The sequence below is a fragment of the Prunus mume genome, linkage group LG1 (assembly GCF_029339155.1).
Source record: "Prunus mume cultivar Tortuosa linkage group LG1, ASM2933915v1, whole genome shotgun sequence".
NCBI classification, from domain to species: Eukaryota; Viridiplantae; Streptophyta; class Magnoliopsida; order Rosales; family Rosaceae; genus Prunus; species Prunus mume.
Genome location: NC_142698.1, coordinates 4,444,011 through 4,455,558, shown reverse-complemented (window position 1 = coordinate 4,455,558; position 11,548 = coordinate 4,444,011). Strand labels below are relative to the sequence as shown.

General features: G+C 36.7%; 1 pseudogene; it reads right to left on the bottom strand.

The window, feature by feature from the left end:
• Nucleotides 1–844: 844 nt before the first annotated feature.
• Nucleotides 845–3,934, bottom strand: LOC148920785 (uncharacterized; annotated as a pseudogene).
• Between the last annotated feature and the right edge of the window lie 7,614 nt (nt 3,935–11,548).

Genomic DNA, 11,548 nt, shown 5'->3' with positions numbered 1-11,548 from the left:
ACTTGCGTTTCATGGGATAAAGCCAAATAAATTTGGTAAAATGATCAACAAAAATGATGTAGTAAGAGAAACTATCAATGGAAGAGTACAGGGCAGGGCCCCAAACATCACTATAAAGAAGGTCAGGAGGACCTTTGCTAACAAGGGAAGAAGTTCTAAGGGGGAGTCGATGGCCCTTATTATAATGACACGAAGTGCAAACAGTAGGATCGGAAGGCATAGCAACCGAGGAGGAATGTAAAATTTAAAGGAAGGTGAGATGATTAGGGTGACCAAGCCGACAATGCTAGAAATGAAGGGGGGCACCACGCCCACCATAGCTTGTGGAAAAGGGCGAGACAAAGGCAACGAGGAAGGCCATTCATATGTATAATCTTTATTTGGGCCGTGAAGTAACGCCGCCACTTGCTCATATCCTTGACAAGAAAAAAATAAGGAAAAAGTTCAATAGAAGTGTGATTTTGTTTATTAAATTTAGTGATAGAAATTAAATCTTTGCGAATAGAGGGAACGCATAAGACATCATTTAAATGAAAGTGTGTGACAAAAGGAGATGGAAGTGGTGTGATTAACCACTGGTGGAGTGGAGGAGCTAGAGGAAAGATGAGGGCAGCGATTAGCACTATGACCTTAAGTGTCACATCACTGACAAACGCCATGATAGCCTGTGTCGGAACGCCGATTGGTGTTGGAGTTGTTGTGAAGGAACCCGAATAGACCATGGAGGAACCCGACTAGCCACGAGAGTGAGAAGGGGGATGATTGCCATGATGAGAAATGCATGAAAAATTCTATACTCCATGTCATCATAAAGCTCATCCTTGTTTTCAGTGGAGAGATCATCTCAAGACTCTACATCTTCTTCATCCTCATTTCCAGGCTCATCCTCATCTACTATCTCATCCATATAAATCCTAATATGCAATTCCTCATTGTTTAGTAGCTGATCATCAAGATTCGAAATGACATAATTATCAGCAGCACTTAAAGGGTTATCTATAAGAACACCGTAATAATCAACATTGCCAATTACTGGATTGCGGTCTTTTGCGCTTGAGTAAATAGATGTCTGTGCACATTGAAATACACCACTATTCTGATTCTTCTTTTTATTGTGTACTGATTTAATCCAGAACTTGCACTCATGAATTATGTGATTCTTATTCTTATTCACAAATCTACTAGGACCAATTGATAGCCAACGCAAGTCCTCAGATATTGACATATCATGGGTTGTGTACAGTTTAGTAACATATAATTTAAAACAACAACTAAAGTAAATAACTTTAATTGAAAATATGGTGCAGCAACATAAAATGAATCATAATAGAACTAAACATACTTACATGATCCTTAAACCAAGTTGGAAATATCTTATTTCTCATCCCCTCAATTTCTCGTATGGTCTTTCGTCGATTACTTTGTCTCAATTCTTGGAAGCAATTTATGTTTTACAATATAATGTAATGACTTGTTAGTTATTAGTTCATAATTGAGGATTGAAAAAAAAAAGTATCAACAACTTGCTTGTTTTTATTTATATATATCTCACTCTTAAAAAGGGAAAACTTCATCGCAATTGAACAAGACAACTCTGCGACATTGGTCCCAGACATCTTTGTCAAGATATATTTGTTCACCTGAACCCTTAGAATGACCTGAAGAGTCAAAAACTTGACACCACGACCAATACCATTAGCATTTCGACCCTTTTGATTCCTTCAAGTCTCAACGTTGCTAAGATACATGGTACACATAGCTAATCCCTCATCGACAATATATCCTTGTTCCATACTTCCTTCAGGATAACTCTTATTCCAAAGATATTTCTTTAACGTTTGTAGGTATCTAAAGACATGGTAAAATTGAACATGTTAATTTAAAAATAAAATGGAAAACTAGAAAGAATAAATAAGAGTTGAACTAATTACCTTTCAATGGGATACATCCACCGATATGAGGTAGGCCCTACTACTGCAGCCTCATCTGCCAAATGCATGATTAAGTGTACTATCACAACAAAGAAGGAAGAAGGGAATATATTTTCCATCTGCATAATGTCACTGCAATCCTAGGTTTTAAAGCCATGTATGACGCTTCAGATTCCTTCTTACTACATAATTGTCTAAAAATTGCACTTAGCTCAAGCGATATAATGGTAACAAGTTTTGGTAATACCTGTCGTATTGCAAGGGGCAGCAGCTCTTGCATTATAATATGATAGTCATGACTTTTCAATCTGTGTATTTTCATCTCATTCACATTAACACATCTAGATAGATTTGTAGAATACCCATCAGGAACTTTCACATTGGCCAAGACTTCACAAAACATTGTTTTTTCCCTTTTCCTCATGTCAAAAAATGCTGGATAAAAAACCTCCTTACCTTTCCCATTTATATAAAGGAGTTGTTTTTTTCCTTATATTCAAAATTTGAAGGTCCTTACGAGCTTTTATTCCTTTATGCAATGCGGGCACGCTTTCTTCCCCTTCGTGCTCCATCCTGAAAGAATGGCATAGGTAGGAAAGTCATTAATCGTCCATAACAATGCAGCCTTCATTGTAAAGTTTGGTTGGTAAACACATCAAACGTCTTAATACGAACCTCCCACAACTCTTTCAACTCATCGATTAATGGCTTCAAATACATGGAGGTAAATTATAGACTGACAGTACAACATGCCATGTACTATGGGGTTTGCTCATATTTGAAAAGGGATTAAACCCATCACTCGCACGTTGCGTATCTCCGAAGAAAATTCAGGGTATAAAGAATCTAAATGCTTCCACGCATGAGAATCTAATGGGTGCCTCATGAATCCATCTTTAGGACATTCGGTTGCATGCCATCTTATATCTTCAGTAGTATGCTTCAACATAAACAACCTCCCACAATATTGACTTTGTACCTTGAAGCACCACAAAGTGTGCACTCAGTCAGGTCTAATGTATCTTTCCAAAATAGCATACAATCATTGGGGCAAGTGTCAATCCTCTCGACTATGAGTCCGAACTCCCTTTGGCAAATAATTGTTTAACCAATTGTAACAGCATTGTAAAGACATTATTGCTCATGTTCCTTAAACGTTTAATCTGGAACAATCTGACGACATAATACAATTTCTTATATTTACGCCAGGGTACAACTCCATGTTTGCTTCTTCAAGTAACTTATAAAACATTTCAGCCTCATGTGTTTGGCCATCAAAGATAGGTGGCTCTCTCGAAGTCCCAACAGTTTCTCCAATTATTGTTTGCACAAAGGCTTTATTGAGAAAATCATGAATGTCTTCTATACCTACTTCTTTATTGTGAACTGATTCTGTATCCTCTTAGAATGGTAAATCTGTCATGGGCTCTTCACGATGCATCCAAAGGGCCATTCGTATATGTGGGATCCATTCTTTTTTCTATAAGATGCAGTTGGATGATGGTTCTTTCATAGCGATAATGGTTACAACATTTTTTGCAAGGACATATGACCTCCAAAACCCACTTTGGTAAAAAACGTCATCTAAAAACATTCTCATTCTGTCTACGTATTCCTTATAATTTCTTCTAAAATGTACCAAACTTTTATCCATAGTTCACCTAATATTGAGTGCAAGGCATCAAATACAATTATTCTGCATAGATCATCCCTCATACTTACTGTCTATAAATTCCTATCAAGTGGGTCAATTTATTATCCAATGGATGACCCTCATATCCCTCTACTTCAATTCACTAGCAAAACCAAATTAAAACACCAAAACCTGAGTCTAAAGAATATATTAAAATTGCACATTCATTCAACTGAAGTCTGGCGGCTAGGGTTTTCGTTGTCTAGTGCTCACGCCCCTGCCGCAGAGAGCTCTTTCCTCGCTTATAGGCGTCTCTGTCTGTGTAGGATTGATGACGGTGATGGGCTCGTGACTCTCCAGGGTTCGACATCGCGTTTTGTGAAGGTTTTGGGGTGAGATTTAGAGTGGGCTATTGAGGCATTAGAGGATACCGTTCAAGGATTTACCATTAACCTGGCTATCTCAAAGGCAGAGGCTTTGGAGATTGTAGGCGTGGATGAGCTGAGTAAATTGAAGGCTGATCGTTTCCTTTTGGTTGGGAGCTTACTCACAACTAAGCCTTTCCATAAAGAGGCGTTGTTTGGTACTATGAAGAATATATGGCGTACATGGGAGGATGTCACTGCAGTCTCCTTGGATGCACGCGAGAGGTTTTTGTTCTCCTTCAAGTCTGATCTTGATCGTAGAAGAGTGTTGAGGAGTTCTCCTTGGACTTTTGATAAGGCCGTGTTGTTGCTTGAGGCAATAGATGGTTGTGTTGATCCGATTACAGTTATTTTAGATACCCATAACTTTTGGGTAAGGGTTAGGCGTATTCCCCTTGTTTCTGACTCCAGCAATGGGCAAAAAATTGGGCAACTACCTTGGATCTTTCGTCATGGTGGATCACGGATTGAATGAGGATTGTTTGGACAGTTTCTTGTGCATCAGGGTAGGGTTGAAGATATCAGAGCCCCTAAAGTGTTGTGTTACGCTTCGTTTAGCACTTGATGAACTTGCAAAGCTGTACGAGATCGAGTATGAATGGCTACCTTATTTTTGTCTGTATTATGGTAGATTGGACCATGTAGGTTCAAACTGAGTTGAAACAGACAAGGGATATTACTATGGAACGATATGGGCCGTGGAAGACTATGCTCAAAGATGTTTTTTGTATTAGGATGGTCAATGATTTGACAAGGAACCGGGTTGGATTAGGGGGGACGAGACACAGTTGGACAATTATGCTTCACCTTTGAAGGTGGTGGGCATTGTTCACCCACGCTAAGCGATGGGGAATGGCCAGGGAGAGACAACCATGGACTTGATGGTTTGGGAAGTGATCATGTGCTACATCTATTCAGAAAGAGATGATTTTCTAGTGAAGGTGAAGGCTATACCACTACACACTATGCCAAATTTCACTTTCCACAACACTACATAGGCATCGGTGAAATGAAATACCGATGCTGTTAGTATATTAGGCATCGGTTTTATAAATAATAAGACTAAAAGTATATAAAGGCATCAACACAAATATTTGGTTTTCACTATCGATGCCATTGATTACACTTAGAATTTATGATAGATATATACTGATGCGAAAAAAAAATTTAAGCGCCAATTTAGCTCTGATGCCAAAAGCCTATAGTTGACCACTACAATGATTTTTCCCTAAAAAAATTCAGTCCCTTGTGAATATTTCAGATTCCCCCATTCTCACCAAAAATTTCCCTTTCTCGATACCCACAAACGACAGTGAGCTCCCATCTTCTCACCTTCAAACTCCATCTATTCTCTCCCGCGATACCCTCATTCACCTTAAACCTTATCTCGCTATACCCACATCACCGTCACTCTCTCATCACTCTCTCATCCTGTCACTGCATACCACTCTGGCCGCCTCCTCTTCGTTTTGAGATATGTGCTCGTCGGTCATCTCTTTCCTTCCTCTCGATGATTCTTCTTTAGCTAGGGTTCGTAACTCCAATCCTTTGCTGGTACGTTCTTGCTTTTACGATTATGAGAATGTCGTTTTTACACTTTATGCTGCATTTTTAGCGGATTTTACCATCGTTTTTCTGTTTGTGGATTTGATCCCATGTTTGCGTTTTTCTGTGTGTGGAATTTCTGCTAGTTTCTGGGATCAATTTTTCTAGATGTTGAGAGCTAGCCTTGTTCTTTGTTATGGCTCTGAGATTGCTCATGTTCTTTGTGTTGTGAATTACTTTCTATTTTCTAAATTTTAGTAAAGTTAAAGTCATAGTTTGGTAGATCTATACATGGCATTTTTTGATTTGGGTAATTTGTTATACATATAATTTTTAAGTTTAGGGTTTGATTATTCTTCATCTGAGTTCTATTATTTTTCATAGATGTTGCATGTTGCAATTTGAAGCTTATTTTTCAGTTTGTTAAGGGTTGTGGTTTTTTGACATTGTTTACTGAAAATGGGTGCCTTCTTTCAGAGACTGGGTAATGGCACCACAATAACCTTCAACAACTCATTTGGAGGTCAGTTGAAGTCCAAAATTTGCATTCCCTTTGGAGGTCACGCAACTGCCTTTGGTGGAGTCTCTTATCTCTACCTGTACTGAATCTTGATAACTACAGGTAAGACAAAGCATCTTCCTCTTCAATCTTGAGTGTATTTGTTTCTCACTATTTGAGTTCTGAGTTTCGTATGCTTCCATTTATGCTTTTACTATTTCTATTTGGATGCCATTCTGTTTAAAATTGTTTGAATACTCTGGTTTGGTCTTTGAGAGTTAGTAAAAAAACTTTGGTTCTTTGTTGGCAACTGTGGGAAATATTGTGATGCAATTTTATTTAAATGATGGAAGGTCAATGTTGTGCTTAGGGGTGACATTTTAAACCGAAAAATTGAAAAACCGCAAAAACCAACCGACAATTTACCGCAATGAAACCGCAATCGCGGTAAACCGAACCGCATTTGCGGTATTAAGAACCGAACCGCATTTGCGGTTGCGGTTGCGGTATTTGATTTTCAAAACTTGCGGTTACCTCAAGCCGCAAAGTATAGCTGCACAGATGATGAGGTTGAATTCTACAAGGAAATGGAACATATGACAACTTGTAAGTAATTAGTTTATTTATGCTAATGTTATTTATGCTTCTTTTTGTAATAAAATGTACTAAACTATGTTGTTTTATTTGTAGATAACATTGGTGCTCAAACAACACAACGGTGTTTTTCAAATCCACTCACCACCAACCCTTGAGTTTGTAACTTTAGTTTGTAACATTGGTACATTGCATTTTCCTTTTAGTTTGTAACTTTAATTAACTTTGAATTAGATTTTTCTTTTTAGTTGTAACTTTAATTCATTTTGCTTTGCATTTTCCTTTTGGTTTGTAACTTTAAAGGATTTGGAATTGGAATGCTTGAGAAGTTTAACTTTAATTGGAATGCTTGGAATTGTAACTTTAATTTTCTTAGGTTGTGAATGCTTGAGAAGTTTAGGAGATTATGAATTTATATATGTTTGAGAAATTGAGGTTGTGTATTTATTTATTTAGGTTGTAAATTTATATTTTTGTGAATGCTTGAGAACTTGCAGTTTTAAACCGCTAATTCGCGGTAACCGACCGCATTTTGCGGTTGCCGTAAACCGAAAAACTCGGTCGGTTTGCGGTTTCAAAATCACCAAACCGCAAATAGTCAGTCGGTTTGCGGTTTGAGTAAAAATTCGCGGTTACCGAACCGCAACCACCCCTAGTTGTGCTTGTAATTTCCATTGCAATGGATGGTTTAGAGTGTAAATTTGATGCTGTTTGTTTGAACCTTTTTATGTCTGCATGGTTTCTTACTCTGCGTGATTCATGTTCTCAAATAGAGAATCCAATGGTTGGTTGATAAATGCATCACAATGGTATAGTTTTCAAAGATTTGAGCCCATTATTCTGTTTTAGGTTCAGCCACCAATATTAAAAGCTGAAATTCAAGCTCTAAAATAAATTATTTAGTACAAATCCAAGGTAACCAACTTACCTTATTAGATTATGCTTGTTTTAGCCAATTAATCATTACTTTCGGATTAGATTAACTTTATAATTAGAAAAACACTTAAGAGTAGCCCCTAATTCTATTGTAGCCTACCATCCAAACCCACCAAAAGGTGACACATTCGCAACTCCTTTTCCTTCCTGTATGCATGCCTTTTTCTTGATTTAGAGGCATTAAATATAAGGTCAGAAACTATGAATATCCATAACAGCACCATGTAGTATGTAATTCATGTAACATCATTGCAATTGAGCTGAATTGCATGCAATTGGTTGCTGCCCTCTTTGTTTGAATATAAAGTAGTGTTTCCTCTAACTTAATTGTGCATTGGTAAAAATGATGGGTTAAGCAATTGTGGAAAAATCTTAGATGCTTGCCGATAAGAGAAGTAAAGAGTATGAAATGGGAGTTGAAGAATTTCTAAGGATAGCATTAGCAAATGCTATTGATCATGGACGCATTCGTTGCCCATGCCAGAAATGTGGGAATACAAGAAAGTTTACGAATAGTAATAAGGGAGCATATGTATTTTAATGGTTTTGACCAAACATACAAGGATTGGATATGGCATGCCAAGCTTATTGAAATAAATGCTAGTGAAACTGTAAATTAAGAACCACAACCGGAACGTGATTTTTTTGGTGAAACGGTTGACATGTGCGAAGGTGCACATGAACACTTCACTAAAAATCCAGAGGATTTTAAGAAGTTTATGGAGGAAGACGAGAAGCCTCTTTTTCCTGGGTGTCAAAAGCACACCAAGTTATCAGGATTGGTTAAGTTGTACAATCTTAAAGCAAGGCATGTCATGACCGACAATTGTTTTGCGGATATGTTGATCAAAGTTGGTGATTTGCTCCCGATTGGTCAAGAGCTATCCTTGTCTATGTATAAGGCAAAGAAGACGTTGAATGCATTGGGATTGAAATATGAGAAGATACATGCATGCTCTATGATTGCATTTTGTATAGGAAGAAGTATCATGATTTGACAAGCTGCCCTAAATGTGGCCTTTCAAGATGGAAGGTGACAAAGAGGAACGTAGTGAAGAAAGGGGTCTTGACAAAGGTTTTATGGTACTTTCCCCTTATCCCCAGATTTAAACGTATGTTTAAGTCCTTGGAAACATCTAAAAGTTTAACTTGGCATAATGAAGCTCGAATGAAGGATGGTCGATTGCATCATCCAGCTGATTCGCCATCGTGGAAGCTGATTGATTATAGGTGGCCAGATTTTGGGAGTGAGCCAAGAAACCTTAGGTTAGCTCTTTCTTCGGATGGAATCAATCCACATAGTTCACTTAGTAGTAGATATAGTTGCTGGCCAGTGATTTTGGTGACATATAACCTTCCTACAGAGTTGTGCATGAAGAGGAAGTTTATGATGTTAACATTGTTAATTTCTGGCCCTAAGCAACCTGGCAATGATATAGACATCTACTTGGAACCATTAGTTGATGATTTAGCGTTACTATGGGATGGGGTGGAGGGAGTCTATGATGCTTTTCGGAAAGAGTCATTCACTTTGAGAGCTATCCTTTTATGGACAATCAATCATTTTCCGATATATGGTAACTTGTTTGGGTGCACTACAAAAGGGTATTACGCATGTCCAATATGTGGTGACAAGACATATGCAGAAAGGTTGGAACATGGAAATAAAATGGCATTCACTGGGCATCGAAGATTCTTATCATGTTATCATGCTTACAGAAAATTAACCAAAGAATTTAATGGTAAGGAAGAACTTGACCCAACAACAATGCCTCTAGTTCTATAATATGCATATGCTTAATTTAGTTTAAGGCTAAGGTATGCTTGATTGTTAATTATTTTTTGTTTACATGTCTTTTATATGTGTATTAGGGTAAGGATTGCAAATTGGCTTTCGACTCAAAGGACAATATTGTTGCAAGTAGCACAATTGTTGACATCAATGTGCCTCAACAGTTGCTTCATAATGTTCCTTTAGGAGAGGGAAATATAAAAGTCTCTGTTAATTATGCCATAAATGGAGCTTCTCCACTACCAATACCAGTGAAAGGAGTGTTGAATACTGTTGAGGATGTTGTTGGGTCTCAAGTAGCTTGGCCAGAGGATCTTATAGTTTTTATAGATGATATATGGTAAGCAACCTTACTTTTGAACTTCTTTTATTTCATATTATCCCTAATATATATGTGACCTTTTGGTATATGTGATAGGAGAAGAAAAAGAAAACTACAAAGGAAAAATTAGCAAAGTCATTGTTTCAGTCTATCCCGTAAACAGTACCAAAGTCTTGTAAGATTTTATATGTCTTTGCACAGAAACTGATGTCCTAAGGTCAGACTCTCACTTCATATATTGATGAGTACATATTTGGGGTAGAAAAGATTATATATGTCCTAAAAGAAGATGTTATCAGCTTCATTCAAATGAATGAAATAGGACAATCTGTAATAACCGCTTACATTAGGTAATAGTCACTTTGTGTTTTATAATTTTACGTTTATATTTGGATATTAATAATGTATTTCAGTTTACTGACCAAGTTGTATTTATGGACCCAAGTCTTACCTTTCATGATCCGAAGTCACCGGATGAGGCAGGAAGGGTTCAATACATTGTGAAAGCTTTGAACCAAGTTAGTATTGACAACTTCTTTTTGATCCCATACAATCCTGGGTAAGTAAAGTGGTTTGTTTTTTAGAATATATATTTATGACTATTACTAATATATTTCCAATTAATATGTAGGGGTCATTGGATCCTTACAATCATTGACGAAGAGAAAGACAATATGTATATCATGGATCCTCGACCCTCATGATGTGTGGAAACGTATTGTAAACGCGTAAGTCGTTCTTTTTTAATTATTTCCTTAATATGTCAACTTTTTCATTTGTATTATAGCCTGAAATCTTCTGTTATTTTTGTGCTAAAGTGGAATTAAACAATTCAATGCTGAAAAAGGGAGAGAGGCCTGCGTAGACCACCAACATGGATTATGCTTTCGGTATGTGTGTATTTGACAATCTAGTAAGATTAATTTTAGGGAATGTAAGTACTAAATGCTGAATGTGTTTTGCGCATAATGTAGGGTCCTCCTAAACAAGCTGATGGAAAGACGTGTGGTTATTGTGTGATGCGGTACATGAAGGAAATTTGTGAAGATTCAACCCTTGCATTTTGAACTAAGGTACTTATACAAATTATATACAGCTTCAGTATTTTTAGTCTTTGTTAAGGATTGGATGATTGGGTTCAGCTAAAATACCAAAATTTTTTGATTCCTTTGTTTGATGTTGTTCCTTTTCGGCTCTGGCAATGTTTCCAGCTTTGAGGTGACTTTTTTGTTTTTATTTTTTATTTTTGTGTCGATGAATGTTAAAAATAAAACTTTATTGTGCATCGCTTCTTGTTAAAGATTTTATATAGTTTTTTTTTAGCTTTTTGTTAAAGATTGCGCATAGCTTCTTGGTAAAGATTTTATATACTTTTTCTTAATCTTATATGGTCTTTTCATTTCATTTCAGTATGCGAGAAGTGGAAAAAAGAAGGCATTTTACACCCAAATGGAATTGGTCGAGATGAATGGGCATGTCATGTGCTAGAGTGGATTTGAGTTTGAACATTCTCCTTGTTTTTGTCGTATTTTGCTTATTTATGTATGGATGATGTATGGATTTTGGTTTACTGGCAAAACTCATAAGTTTATATATATATATATATATGGATGTTTTTTTGATGTTGCAATGGCAATATATATGAAATGGATGAGATGCCTCTATATTTTGAGACAGAAACTAAGTAAAATATGATGTGAAATGTGGAAAATTGCTTACACTTTATTAGTAACAAGGATGTCTATTGTGTATAACACCCTCAGTTTTGCCATAACAACTGAAGTTAAAAAATAAAAACAATATCATCACTCTCTGGGAATCGAAGCCTATAATTTGAAAGGTCAATAATATTTGTAGAAAGTCAAACTATT